Source organism: Tamandua tetradactyla, chromosome 9, assembly GCF_023851605.1.
Source record: "Tamandua tetradactyla isolate mTamTet1 chromosome 9, mTamTet1.pri, whole genome shotgun sequence".
In the NCBI taxonomy this organism is placed as follows: Eukaryota; Metazoa; Chordata; class Mammalia; order Pilosa; family Myrmecophagidae; genus Tamandua; species Tamandua tetradactyla.
In genome coordinates, this window is record NC_135335.1 from 72,116,834 (window position 1) to 72,129,476 (window position 12,643).

The following is a 12,643-nucleotide window of genomic DNA, read 5'->3' on the forward strand; positions in this document are numbered from 1 at the left end:
CCCACATGTTCATTCACATCGTTGCATGCCTCATGACTTTGTTCCTTTTCACAGCAGCACAAACTTTGTTCATAAGTATACACCATTGTTCGCCAATCTACTTCTCTGTCAGTGCATCCTTCAGCCACCTGCCTTCATCAGGCATCATGTATAGGGCCCAAAGTCCACAGTCCATCAACATTCTCAATTTTAGATAATTTCATTTTTTCCCAAGAAACAGAAAACCAATAAACCCACCCTCACCAAATAGGAAATCTAAACCTTCTCTTAACTCTTGTCCCTCCCCCCATTATCTACCTCTACTGTTGCTGTGGTAGTGCTGATGGTTTCCTTTTGAACATAACTCATAACATGCAATAGCAGTTTTCCCCCTGTACCCTGGATTTAAATACTCTTTGTACAAGAATCATATCTTTGAAGTAATTCTTGTGAGAACTAATTCCTACTACTGTTAATCAGTGGGACACATAGGTGTATACAACTCATTTCAATCTTGTTCATCTTCAACATGGTAATATCACTTATAAACCCACTAGAGATCCACCTTCACTCCTATCTATTCCCTTACATTGAAATTCAACCTTATTAGCTAATGGATGACCCATCTCTAGCTTCTATGTATCTCTAAGTCCCCTATATTCTTTAATATAAGCCTCTGATTATACCTTTATGAAGGTCATAAAAGTGGAATCATACAATATCTATCCTTCTGTATCTGGCTACTTGCACTAAGCATTATGTCCTCAAGGCTCATCCAGTTTTTCATGTGCTTCAGGACATCATTTTGTTTTACTGATGCATAATGTTCCATCATATATATATATATTCCATGTTTTGTTGATCCACTTGTCTGTTGATCATCCTTTGATTTGTTTCCATCTTTTGGCAATTGTGAATAATGCAGCTGTGAACCTCGGTGTACAAATATCTGTTTGTGTCATTGCTTTCAGCGCTTCTGGGTATATACCAAATATGTTACTGCTGGGGCATAGGGCAACTTGATATTTAGTTTCCTAAGGAACTGACAAACAGTCTTCCATAATGGCTGCATCATTAAACATTCCCACCAGCAGTGCATAGTGTCACAATTTGTCCACATCCTTGCCAACATTTGTAGTTTCCTGTTTGTTTAATATCAGACTTTCTTATAGGTGTGAAATAGTATCTCATTGTAGTCTTGATCTGCATATCCCTTATAGCAAATGAAAATGAGCATCTCTACATGTGCTTTTGTGCCATCTGTATTTGCTCTTCAGAAAAATGCCTATTCATATCTTTAGTCCATTTTATATTTGGGTTGTTTGTTCTTTTGTTGTTGAGTTGTATGATTCCTCTGTACATACAGGAAATCAAACCAATGTCCATTATGTGATTTCCAAATATATTCTCCCATTGAGTTGGTTGCATCTTCCCCTTTTTAACAACGTGTTTTGAGGTGCAGAAACATTTAATTTTGAGGAGTTCACATTTATCTATTTTTTTTCTTTTCTTGCGTGTGGTTTGAGTGTAAAGTTTAGGAGGCTACCTCCTATTACTAGGTCTTGAAGATCTTTCCCTGCATTTTCTTCTAGAAGCTTTATGGTACTAGTTCTTATATTTAGGTGTGTGATTCACTTTGAGTTCATTTTTGTGTAGGGTGTAAGATAGGGGTCCTCTTTCATTCTTTTAGCTATTGATATCCAGTTCTTCCATACCCACTTATTGAAAAGACTATTTTGTCCAGTTCAGAGAATCTGGGGGCCTTGTCAAAAATCAGTTGACCGTAGATTTGGTGGTCTACTTGTGCACTCTCTAGTCAATTCCATTGGTCAATGCTTCTGTCTGTGTGCCAGTACCATGCTGTTTTGACCACCGTGGCTTTATAGTAGGTTTTAAAATCAGAGGGTGTTAATCCTCCCACTTTGTTCTTCTCTTTTAGTATGCTTTTAGCTATTTGGGGTCTCTTTCCCTTACAGATGAATTTGGCAATTAGCTTTTCCAAATCTTCAAAGAAGGTAGTTGGAATTTTGATTGGTACTGTGTTGAATCTGTAGATCAATTTGGGGAGAAATGACATCTTAATTATATTTAGCCTTCCTATCCATGAGCAGGGAATATCTTACCACCTATTTGTATTTCCTTTGATTTTTTTTAGCAGAGTTATGTATTTTTTTCTGTGTACAATCTTTTACATCCATGATTAAGTTCATTTCTAAGTACTTGATTCTTTTAGTTGCTATCTTGAATGGAATTTTTTTCCTTAACTGACTCCTAACCTAGGTCATTTCTTGTGTATAGAAATGTTACAGAGTTTTGCATATTAATTTTATATCCTGCCACCTTGCTTAATTTGTTTATTAGCTCAAGTAACTTTGCTGTGGATTTCTCAGGATCTTCCAAGTATAGTATCATGTCATCTGCAAATAATGAGAGTTTTACTTCTTCTTTTACAACTTGGATGCCTTTCATTTCTTTGTCCTGCCTAATTGCTCTAGTTAGAAATTCTAGCACGATGTTGAATAATAGTGGTGATGGTGGGCATCTTGTCTTGTTCCCAAACTTATGGAGAAAGCTTTCAGACTCTCTCCATTGCATACAATACTGACTATCAGTTTTTTCATATATTTCTTTTGTCATATTGAGGTAGTTACCTTTGAGTCTTATCTTTTGGAGTTTTTTTTTTTTTATCAGAAAAAGATGCTGAATTTTGTTGAATGCTTTTGCAGCATCAATTGAGATGATCATATGATTTTTTTTTCCTTTCAATTTGCTAATATGCTGTATTGCATTCATTGATTTTCTAGTGTTGAACCATCCTTGCATTCCTGGTATAAACCCCACTTTGTCATGGTCTATAATTCTTTTAATGTGTTGTTACATTCAATTTGCTAATATTTTGTTGAGAATTTTTGCCTCTATGTTCATTAGGGAGTTTGCCCTATAGTTTTCGTTTCTTATAGCATCTTTACCCGGTTTTGATATTAGCATCATAAAATGAGTTACAATTCCTTTTTTCTCATTTTGTTTGGAAATGTTTGAGCAAGATTGGTGTTAGTTCTTTCTGGAATGTTTGATAAAATTCCCTGTGAAGCCATCTGGCCCTGGGCTGATTGAACCTCATTACTTGTGATTGGCTTGTTGAGATCTTCTATTTTTTCCTGAGTCAGTGTAGCTGATTTGTGCATGTCCAGGAATTTGTCCATTTCATCTCTGTTATCTAGTTTGTTGGAATATAGTTGTTCATAGTATCCTTTTATGATTTATTTTATTTCTTCAGGGTCTGTGGTAATGCACCCCTTCTCATTTCTGATTTTGTTTATTTGCCTCTTCTCTCTTTTTTCTTTGTCAATCTGCTTAATGGTCCATCGATTTTATTGATTTTCTTAAAGAACCAGCTTTTGGTTTTATTGATTCTACTGTTCTTTTGTTCTCCTATTCATTTATCTCTGCTTTCATTTTTTTTTATTTTTTTTATTTTTAATTTTCTTCTATTTGCTTTGGGATTAGTGTGCTGTTCTTTCTCAAGTTCCTCCAGATGTGCTGTTAAGTCCTTGATTTTTACTCTTTCTTGTTTTTTAATATAGGAATTTAGGGCAATAAATTTCTCTCATCACAGCCATTGCTGCATCCCATAAGTTCTGATAGGTTGTATTCTCATTCTTATTCATCTCCAGATGGCTTCTAATTTCTCCAGCAATTTCTTCTTTGACCTACTGATTGTTTAAGAGTGTGTTATTTAATCTCCATATATTTGTGAATGGTCTTGTTCTTTGGTGGTTAATGAATTCCACCTCATTCCATCGTGATCAGAATACTTTGAATAATTTCAATGTTTAAAAATTTTTGAAGACCTGTTTTGTGCCCCAGCATATTATCAGTCCTGGAGAATGTTCAATGAGCACTAGAGAACAATGCATATCCTTGTGCTTTGGGGTGCAATGACCTATATACATCTATTAGTTCCATATCAATTATTTAACTTCTCTATTTCCTTGTTGATCTTCTGTCTGGTTGTTTATTGATAGAAAAGAGTGGTATATTGAGAACTTCTGCTATTATTTTTGAAACATCTATCCTCTTTTCAGTTTTGCCAATGTCTGTATCACATACTTCAGAGCTCCTTGATTGGGAGCATACATATTTATGATCATTATGACTTCTTGGTGAATAGACCCTTTAATTACTATATAGTGTCCCTCTTTGCCTCTTATGATATCTTTACATTTAAAGCCTATTTTGCATGATATTAGCACAGCTACTGCTTTCTTTTAATTATAAATTGCATGGAAAATCTTTTTCCATCCTTTCACTTTCAAACTATTTGTAACCTTGTGTCTAAGATGGTTCTCTTGTAAGCAGCATACAGCAGGATTAGGTTTCTTAACCAATTCTGCCAATCTGTATCTTTTAATTGGTAAGTTTAGTCCATTAACATTAAAGTTATTACTGTAAAGGCATTTCTTGAAACCACCGTCTTGTCTTTTCTTTTTGTTTGTCAGATCTATATATTCTTTTCCCTCTCTTTCTTTGTATTCTTTAAATTACTCTTAGTGGTACTCTTCAATTCTGTGCCCTCCTCCAGACCTCCCTCTCCTGTCTTTATTTTCAGCCAGCAGAACTCCTTTTCATATTTCTTGTAGGGTCAGCCTCTTGTTGACAAAATTTTCCGTATTTCTTTGTCATGAAAACTTTAATCTCTCCTTCAGTTTTTAAGTACAATTTGGCTGGGTACAGAATTCTTGGCTGGAAGTCTTTCTGTTTCAGGATCTTAAATATATCATACCACTGCTTCCTCACCTCCAGGGTGCTAGTTGAGTAGTCTGAACTTAGTCTTATTTGGTTTCCCTTGTATGTAGTAGATTGTTTTTATCTTGCTGCTTTCAGGATTTTCTGCTTCTCTTCAACATTTGTCATACTGATTGATATGCATCTTGCAGAAGGCCTATTTGGATATATTCTATTTGGAGTTTGTTGGTCTTCTTTGACATATGTATTCATATCCTTTATTAGAGCTAGGAAGCTTTCTCCGATTATATCCTCAAGTACTCTTCCTAGGCCTTTGCTCCTCCCTTCTCCTTCTAGGACACTAATGATTCTTATATTTGCATGCTTTGTTTTGTCTATCATTTCCCTGAGATCCAATTCAAATTTTTCCATCTTTTTTTTTTTTAACCATTTGCTGTTTTTGAGTCTTCAAAGTCAGTTATCCTGTCCTCTTTATCACTTATTCTTTCTTCTGTCTCTTCAAATCTGATGTTGTTTGACTCTAGTATGTTTTTTGTTTGGTCAACAGAATCTTTAAGCTCTGTGCTATCTGCAATTTTCCTATTTATTCTTTCAGATTCCTCTTTATGCTCTTCTACAGTCTTCTTAATCTCTTTTATGGAATTTGCTATCCCACTTATTAAGTAGAGTTGTATGAACATCTTTGATTAGTTGTTCCAATGTTTGTGTCTCCTCTGGTTTTTTAATTTGGTCATTAGGCAGGGATATATCTGCTGTATTGTGTTATGCTTTGTGATCTTCTACTGTCTTCTTGGCATATAAATATCTTGATTGATTTGCTTTGGGAGTTGAATTCTTTCAGTAGTCTAAGGTCTTGTACTGGCAGGATAGTTTTACAGCAAGGAGAAGGGACAGGGTGGGGTCTTCAGTGCAATGATTTGTTTCAGGGCTGGTATAGGCACAGGTTGAGGATGTCAGGCTGATGCTTGTTGACGTGGGCACCCAGCAGCCAGGGAAGATGTTGCTGTGTGGATGCACCAGTCTGGGAGGCATAACCTTAGTGTGTGCTGGTCTAAGGCATAGTGCCCTTTGTGCACATGTGCAGAGTTCCGGCAGAAGGCCAGTGTTATACCTTCATGGATTGGGGGCAGATGTGACCCAGCTGAGCAAGTCAGCACTTCCTCAGAGCTGGGAAATGTGGCTGAGGGCCATGTGCATGTGCGGTTCTAGGACTGATGTAAAGTTCAGTTCCCAGAGCTGAATGACGTGATTGGGGGCCCATGCATATGCGTGGGTCTGAGAGTGCTATAAATTGATGTGCAGAGCTCAGGTGGGGTGGGGTGAGTCTGTGTGACACCATGGGCAGTTGGCAGGGGTAGGCTGGATATGGAGGTTAATGCCTATAGCCTTTATGCACTGGCAACAGCCTGTAGGGAACAGGTAGGGGAGGTAGTACTCAGGAGTTGTGCAGGGCTGCACTTTGGGTGGGAGTGTGGGACAGGTACATGCACTGGCAGCTGGTGGGGTGGGGGTGCCTGGAACATGGGGAATGGAAGTGGGTGATGGGGTTTTGGTGCATTGGGTGTGTGGTGAGTCATCAGTAATGGGGCTGTGCTGGTGAGGGTAGTGCACCCAAGGAATGCAGCCTGGCTTGCTTCTTAGTCCCTGCCTCCCAACATGCACTCTGGAGGACTCTGCACCTCTCTGCCTGGCTCCAGCTTTCTGCCTCTCAGCTCCTCAGTCTCTGTAACTAGGGCTGCCCTATGTGGTGCAGAAGGTTCTCCCAGGTCAGCAGCACTACCAAATCACCACCTCAGTTGCCCTCTTGTACTTTATCTAACTTTTCCATGGAGCAGGGCTAATCTCGAACTACTCTGGTAGCATAATGTTTTGATCGCTATAGTCTTGTAATATGCTTTAAAGTCAGGAAGTGTGAATTCTCCAGCTTTGTTCTTCTTTCTCAAGATGTTTTTTTGGCTATTTGGTTCCCATTACTCTTCCAAATAAATTTGATAATTGACTTTTCTATTTGTGCAAAATAAGTTGTAAGGATTTTGATTGGGACTGCATTGAATCTGTTTTGAGTCGATTGACATTTTAGCAATATTTAGTCTTCCTATCATGAATACAAAACATTCTCCTATTTATCACCTATTTATAGATTTTCTTTGATTTGTTTAGTAATATTTTGTAGTTTTCTGTGTGGAAGTCTTTTAAATCCTTGGCTAAATATATTCCTAATTATTTGAGTCTTCTAGTTATTATTATAAATGGAATTTATTTTTTTTATTTTCTCCTCAGCTTGCTCAAGAGTGTATAGAAATGCTATGTTGACCTTGTATCCTTCCATTTTGTGGAATTTGTTTATTAACTCTAATATCTTTGTTGTTTTGGGGACTTTATATAAGATTATATAGTGAAAATTTTACTAGTTGCTTTCCAATTAGGATGCATTTCATGTATTTTTCTTGCCTAATTGGTCTGGCTAGAATTTCCAGTACAATAATGAATAAGAGTGGGACAGTGGCCAACCTTGTCTTGTTCCATATCTCAGAGGGAAACTTTCAGACTGTCAACACAGAGTGTGATGTGAGTTGTGGGGCTTTCTAATATGGCCTTTATCATGTTGAAGAAGTTTCCTTCTATTTCTGTTTTTCTAAGTGTTTCTATCAGGAAAGGATGCTGAATTTTGCCAAATGCCTTTTTCATGTCAATTTAATGATCATGTGTTCCCCCCCTCCCCTCTTTGTTTTGTTGAAGCTGTTTATTTCACTGTTTGATTTTCTTATGTCACTTCACCCTTGATTACCTGGGATAAAACCCACTTGGTCATGGTGCATAATTCTTTTAATGTGCTGTTGGATTTTACTTTGCAAGTATTCTGTTGGGGGATTTTTTGCACCTATATTTCATAAGAGAAATTTGTCTGTATTTTTTTTTTTTCTTGTGGTATCTTTATCTGGCTTTGGTATTAGTATGAGTTTAGATTGATAGCATGAGTAGGCAGTGTTCTTTCCTCTTAAGGTTTTTGGAAATATTTGAGCAGGATTGTTATTAATACTTCTTCTAATGATTGGTAGAATTCACCTGTGAAACTGTCCTGTCTTATCCTGGTCTTTTCTTTATTGTGTAGTTTTTGATGACTGATTCAATCTGTTTACCAAGAAATTGTTTTATTGAGAAATTATTTTTTCTAAATAAATGTAGATTGTACATGTGTTTCTATGAATTTGTCCATTTCATCAAGGTTGCTGACTTGTTGGCATACAATTCTTCATAATATCCACTTACGATAGCTTTTTATTTCTGTATGGTAAGTATTGATGTCCCATCTCTCATTTATGGTTTTATGTACTGGTATCTTATCTCTTTTTTCTTTGTCAGATTAGATAAGGGTTTATGAATTTTATTGATCTCTTCAATGAATAAAGCTTTGGTTTGTTATCTCTCACTCTATTTTTTAATTCTTTATTTCATTTATGTCTGCTCTAATCTTTGTTCTTTTTTCCTTTGGCTTACTTTGGGGTTGGTAGCTATTCTTTCTCTAGGGCCTCCAGATATACAGTTAGGTCTTTGATTATTAGCACTTTCTTCTTTTCTGATGTAAGAATTCAGGGTTATAAATTTCACTTTCAGCACTGTCTTCACTGCATCCCATAAATTTTGATATGTTTTGTTCTTGTTTTCATTCATCTCAAGATATTTGCTGTTTTTCCTTGTAAGTTTTTCCTTTACCTACTGTACTCATTGAAATTTATGTACCATGGAAAAGCCATGTTTTAATCCTAATCCATTTTGTGGAGACAGCCATTTCTCTAAATTCCTATTCAGTACTGTAGGTTGGAAAGTTGTTTATATTATCTCCACCAAGATGTGACTTGCCCAATTGTGGTATTAACCATGGATTAGAGGGTGATGTGACTCCACACACTCCAGGTGGGTCTTGATTAGTTTACTAGAATCTTTTAAAAGGGGAAGCATTTTGGAGAGAGTCTCATTTTAGAGCCATGGGAGAACAATGAGGATGACAAGATCCTGCACAACCAGAGACCTTTGGAGATGCAGGAGGAAAACACCCCTGAGGAATTTCACCAAAGAAGAAGCCAGGAGAGAAAGCTAACAGATGCCACCATGTTCACCATGTGCCTTTCCAGTTGAGAGAGAAATTCTGAATATCATCATCCTTCCTGGACCAAAGTATCTTTCCCTGGATGTCTTAGATTGAACATTTCTATCGACTTACTTTAATTTTGACATTTTCTCAGCCTTAGAATTGTAAACAAGCAACTTATTAATTCCCCTTTTTAAAAGCTGTTCTGTTTCTGGTGTATTGTATCCGAGCAGCTAGCAAACTAGAACACCCACTGATTGTTTAAGCGCTTTCTATTTAATTTGATGTATTTGTGGATCTGTCAATTCTCTGCCTGTTAATTATTTCCAGCTTCATTCCATTATCATCAAAGAAGATGTTTTGAATGATTTCAACATGTTTAAATGTATTGAGACCTATTTTGGGACCTAATATGTAGTCTATCCTGAAAAAATGATTGATGTGGACTTGAGAAGAATGTATATCCTGTTGCTTTGGAGTGAAATGTTCTGTATGTCTCTTAGGTCTTTTTCATTTATCATATTATGTTAGCTGTTTCCTTAGTGTTCTTTTATCTAGACATTCTATCTATTGATGAGAGTGATGTATTAAAGTTTCTAACTATTATTATAGAGTTACTTATATTACCCTTCAATTTTGCCAGTGTTTTCATCATGTATTTTGAGACACTGTTGTAAGGTGCATAAATACTTATGATGTTTCTTCTTGATGAATTGCTCCTTTTATTACTAAATAATGTTCTTCTCTGTGTCTTATAAGGGCTTTTCACTTAAAGTCTATTTTCTCTGATTATTTTAGCTACCCTAGTTCTTTTTGGTTACTAATTGCATTGAATCTTTTTCCATCCTTTCACTTTAAATTTGTGTCATTGGGCCTAAGATGAGTCTCTTGTAAACAATGTATAGTTGGATGATGCTTTTTTGGTTGGCAGAATGCTTCCTGTTCTTCCAACCAATGTCTTTTGATTGGAAAGTTTAATCCATTAACATTGTGCTAGTATTATAAAAACAGTACTTACTTTGGACATTTTATTCTTTGGTTTTTGTGCCACTTAGAAACTGTTGTATACCCCAGAAAAGCTATATTCTTTAATCTTCATTCAATATTGCTGGGTGGGATCTTTTCTTATTGTATCCATGAAGAAGTGCCTACCCAAATGTGAGTAGGACATTTTGATTAGATCATTTCCATGGAGAAGTGTCTCTACCCCTTCAAGGTATGGTTGCTTACTAGAGTTCGTTAAGAAGCAACCATTTTGGAAAAAGCTTTAGAACCACACAGCCAGAGACCTTTCAGGATGAAGAAAGAGTGTGCACCCAGGGAAGTCATTCAAAGTAGCTGGTGAAGAAAGCTAGGAAATGTCACCCTGTGCCATTTTATCTGAGAGAGAAACCCTAAATGTCATTGGCCCTTTCTTTGTAATTAAGGTATCTTTCACTGGATCCCTTAGTTAGGACATTTCTATGGCCTTAGAATTGCAAACATGTAACTTAATGAATACTCTTTTTTAAAAGCCATTTCATTCCAGATATATTTCATTATGGCAGCTTTAACAAATTAAAACAAATTTGGGTACCAGGAGTGGAATGTTCTGGTTTATAAATACCAAACATGTTGGAATGGCTTTTTAAATGAATAAGGGGGGGCGGGCCGCGGTGGCTCAGCGGGCAAAGTGCTTGCCTGCCATGCCGGAGGACCTCGGTTCGATTCCCGGCCCCAGCCCATGTAAAAAACAAGCAAAACAAACAAAATACAATAAAACAAGAAAATGTTTAAAGATGTTTCCCTTTCTTCCTTCCTTCCATCCTTCCTTCCTTCTCTCTGTCTTTCCTTCCCTTCCTCCCTCTCTCTTTAAAAAAAAAAAAAAAAAAAAAAAAAAAGAATAAGGGGAAGAGTCTGGAAGAGTTGTGAAGTGCTTGATAGAGATTGCCTAGAATTCTTTAAACAGACTGTTGGTAGAAACGTGGTCTCTAAGGATATCTCCGATAAGATCCTAGGCAGAAATGACACGTTATTGCAAACTGGAAGGGAAGTGATCCTTATTTTAAGATGGCAAAGGATGTGGCAAAGTTGATGACTGATTTTGGATGGAAGGCAGAATTTAAAAGCCATGAGCTTGAATATTTAGGAGAAGAGAAAGTAGAGGCTGGTTTCATCTTGCAGCTTGTGGTGAAATGTCATAGGAAAGGGGTAAGTTGAGAACTGAACTCCTGGGTAGAATTTGATAGTCTGGAAAATTTTGGGCTTCCAGAAAGTGAAAACCCAATGAATAGGACCCATGGACTCATGTTTAGGATTTACCTAAACATGGCAGCAGTCACTAGAGTATAAGTGAGGATTGGAGACAAAGTTATTCGGAAAGGATTTTTGGAAAGTCCTATTGTCTGACTGATCCTTGTGTACCACATGGATAATCAACACAACTTTTTGTAAGATCTATATGAATGGACCCACAGCAATTCTGGACTAAACAGAATAGACAAAGGACAAATTGAAGGAAAAATGTCTTCAGAGGCAGAACCATGGAAGCTAAGGTCTGGAGACAGGAAATCTCAGCCAGGAGAGAGGTCCCGACTGTACATGTGGAGATTGAATTTGCCTCAGAAGCAGAGGATGGGTCTTCATCTTTGCTGCCTAGGAAGAGTTGTGCCACCTCAGGCCTCAGAGAGAATGGGGCACATGAACCAAGGATTGGGGGGAGTCTGGCTACCGGTCCATTGTTCTGGAAGGACTGAACATGTGCACTGGAGATGGGAGAGATTTCATGTGCTACACCAAAGCTTAGAGAGGGTGGAACTGAGAGAAAGGTGGTCACCCCAATGAACCACAGTGTGCAATTCACTCAGCATTTGGAGAGAGAGTAAGACCACTGTGTAAGCCCTTGGAAAGTGTGGGACTTCTGCTTTCTAAATCCCTAAGGATAAATGACTTTCAGACCTTGAAATCCAATGGAGTTTGCTTTCAGGTTTTTGAAACTGCTTGGATCTAGTGACTCTTGTGTTTTTTCCAATGTCTCCCTATGGAAATGGAGGCATGTATCCTATGACTGTTTTTCCTTTGTACAGTGTAAGCAGATAGCTTGCTCTGAGTTACACAGGGCCACAGCCAGAGGAAAATTTTTGCCTTAGAACAGACCATGCCTATAGCTGACTTTTATGGCATTTGTAACTGTTTTGACTTTGTATTGCATCTGTATTGTTGCTGAAATGGTTTAAAGTTTTGTGATATTGTGATGGAGGGGGTGTATTTTGTATGTGGATAAACATACCTTTGGGAGGTTTCAGAGTGTGGAATCTGCCACATTCTCTGCTCCTATACCCTCCTGCTTCCCCTCTTAATGTTGTTTTCTCCCACTTTACCACTTTTTAGTTTGCATGTCTGATTCTCATATGAATTAAAGAGTATTGTTGCATACTGAGGATACTGGGTTTTGCATTTACCCTATTAGTTACCAGTATCGATGATCTTCATTTTTTCATGCTACTCCAAAACACTCTCTCATCTTTTCCTTTCAACCTGCAGAACTCTCCCTTTAGTAATTCTTGTAGAGTAGGTCTCTTCTTGATGACCTGTTTGCTTTTGTTGAATATTTTAAAATCTCCCTCATTTCAGAAAGACAGTTTTGTGTTTTTTTTTGGATAAAGAATCATTGTCTGACAATTTTTCTCTTTCAGTATTTTAAATGTATCATATCACTGCCTTCTTGCCTCTACGTTTGCCAATGAGAAATCAAATCCGAGTCTTAATTGAGGATGCTTGCATGTGACTAATCACTTTTCATTTTCTGCTTTCAGAATTCTGTCCTTATCTTTGGCATTTGGCATTCTG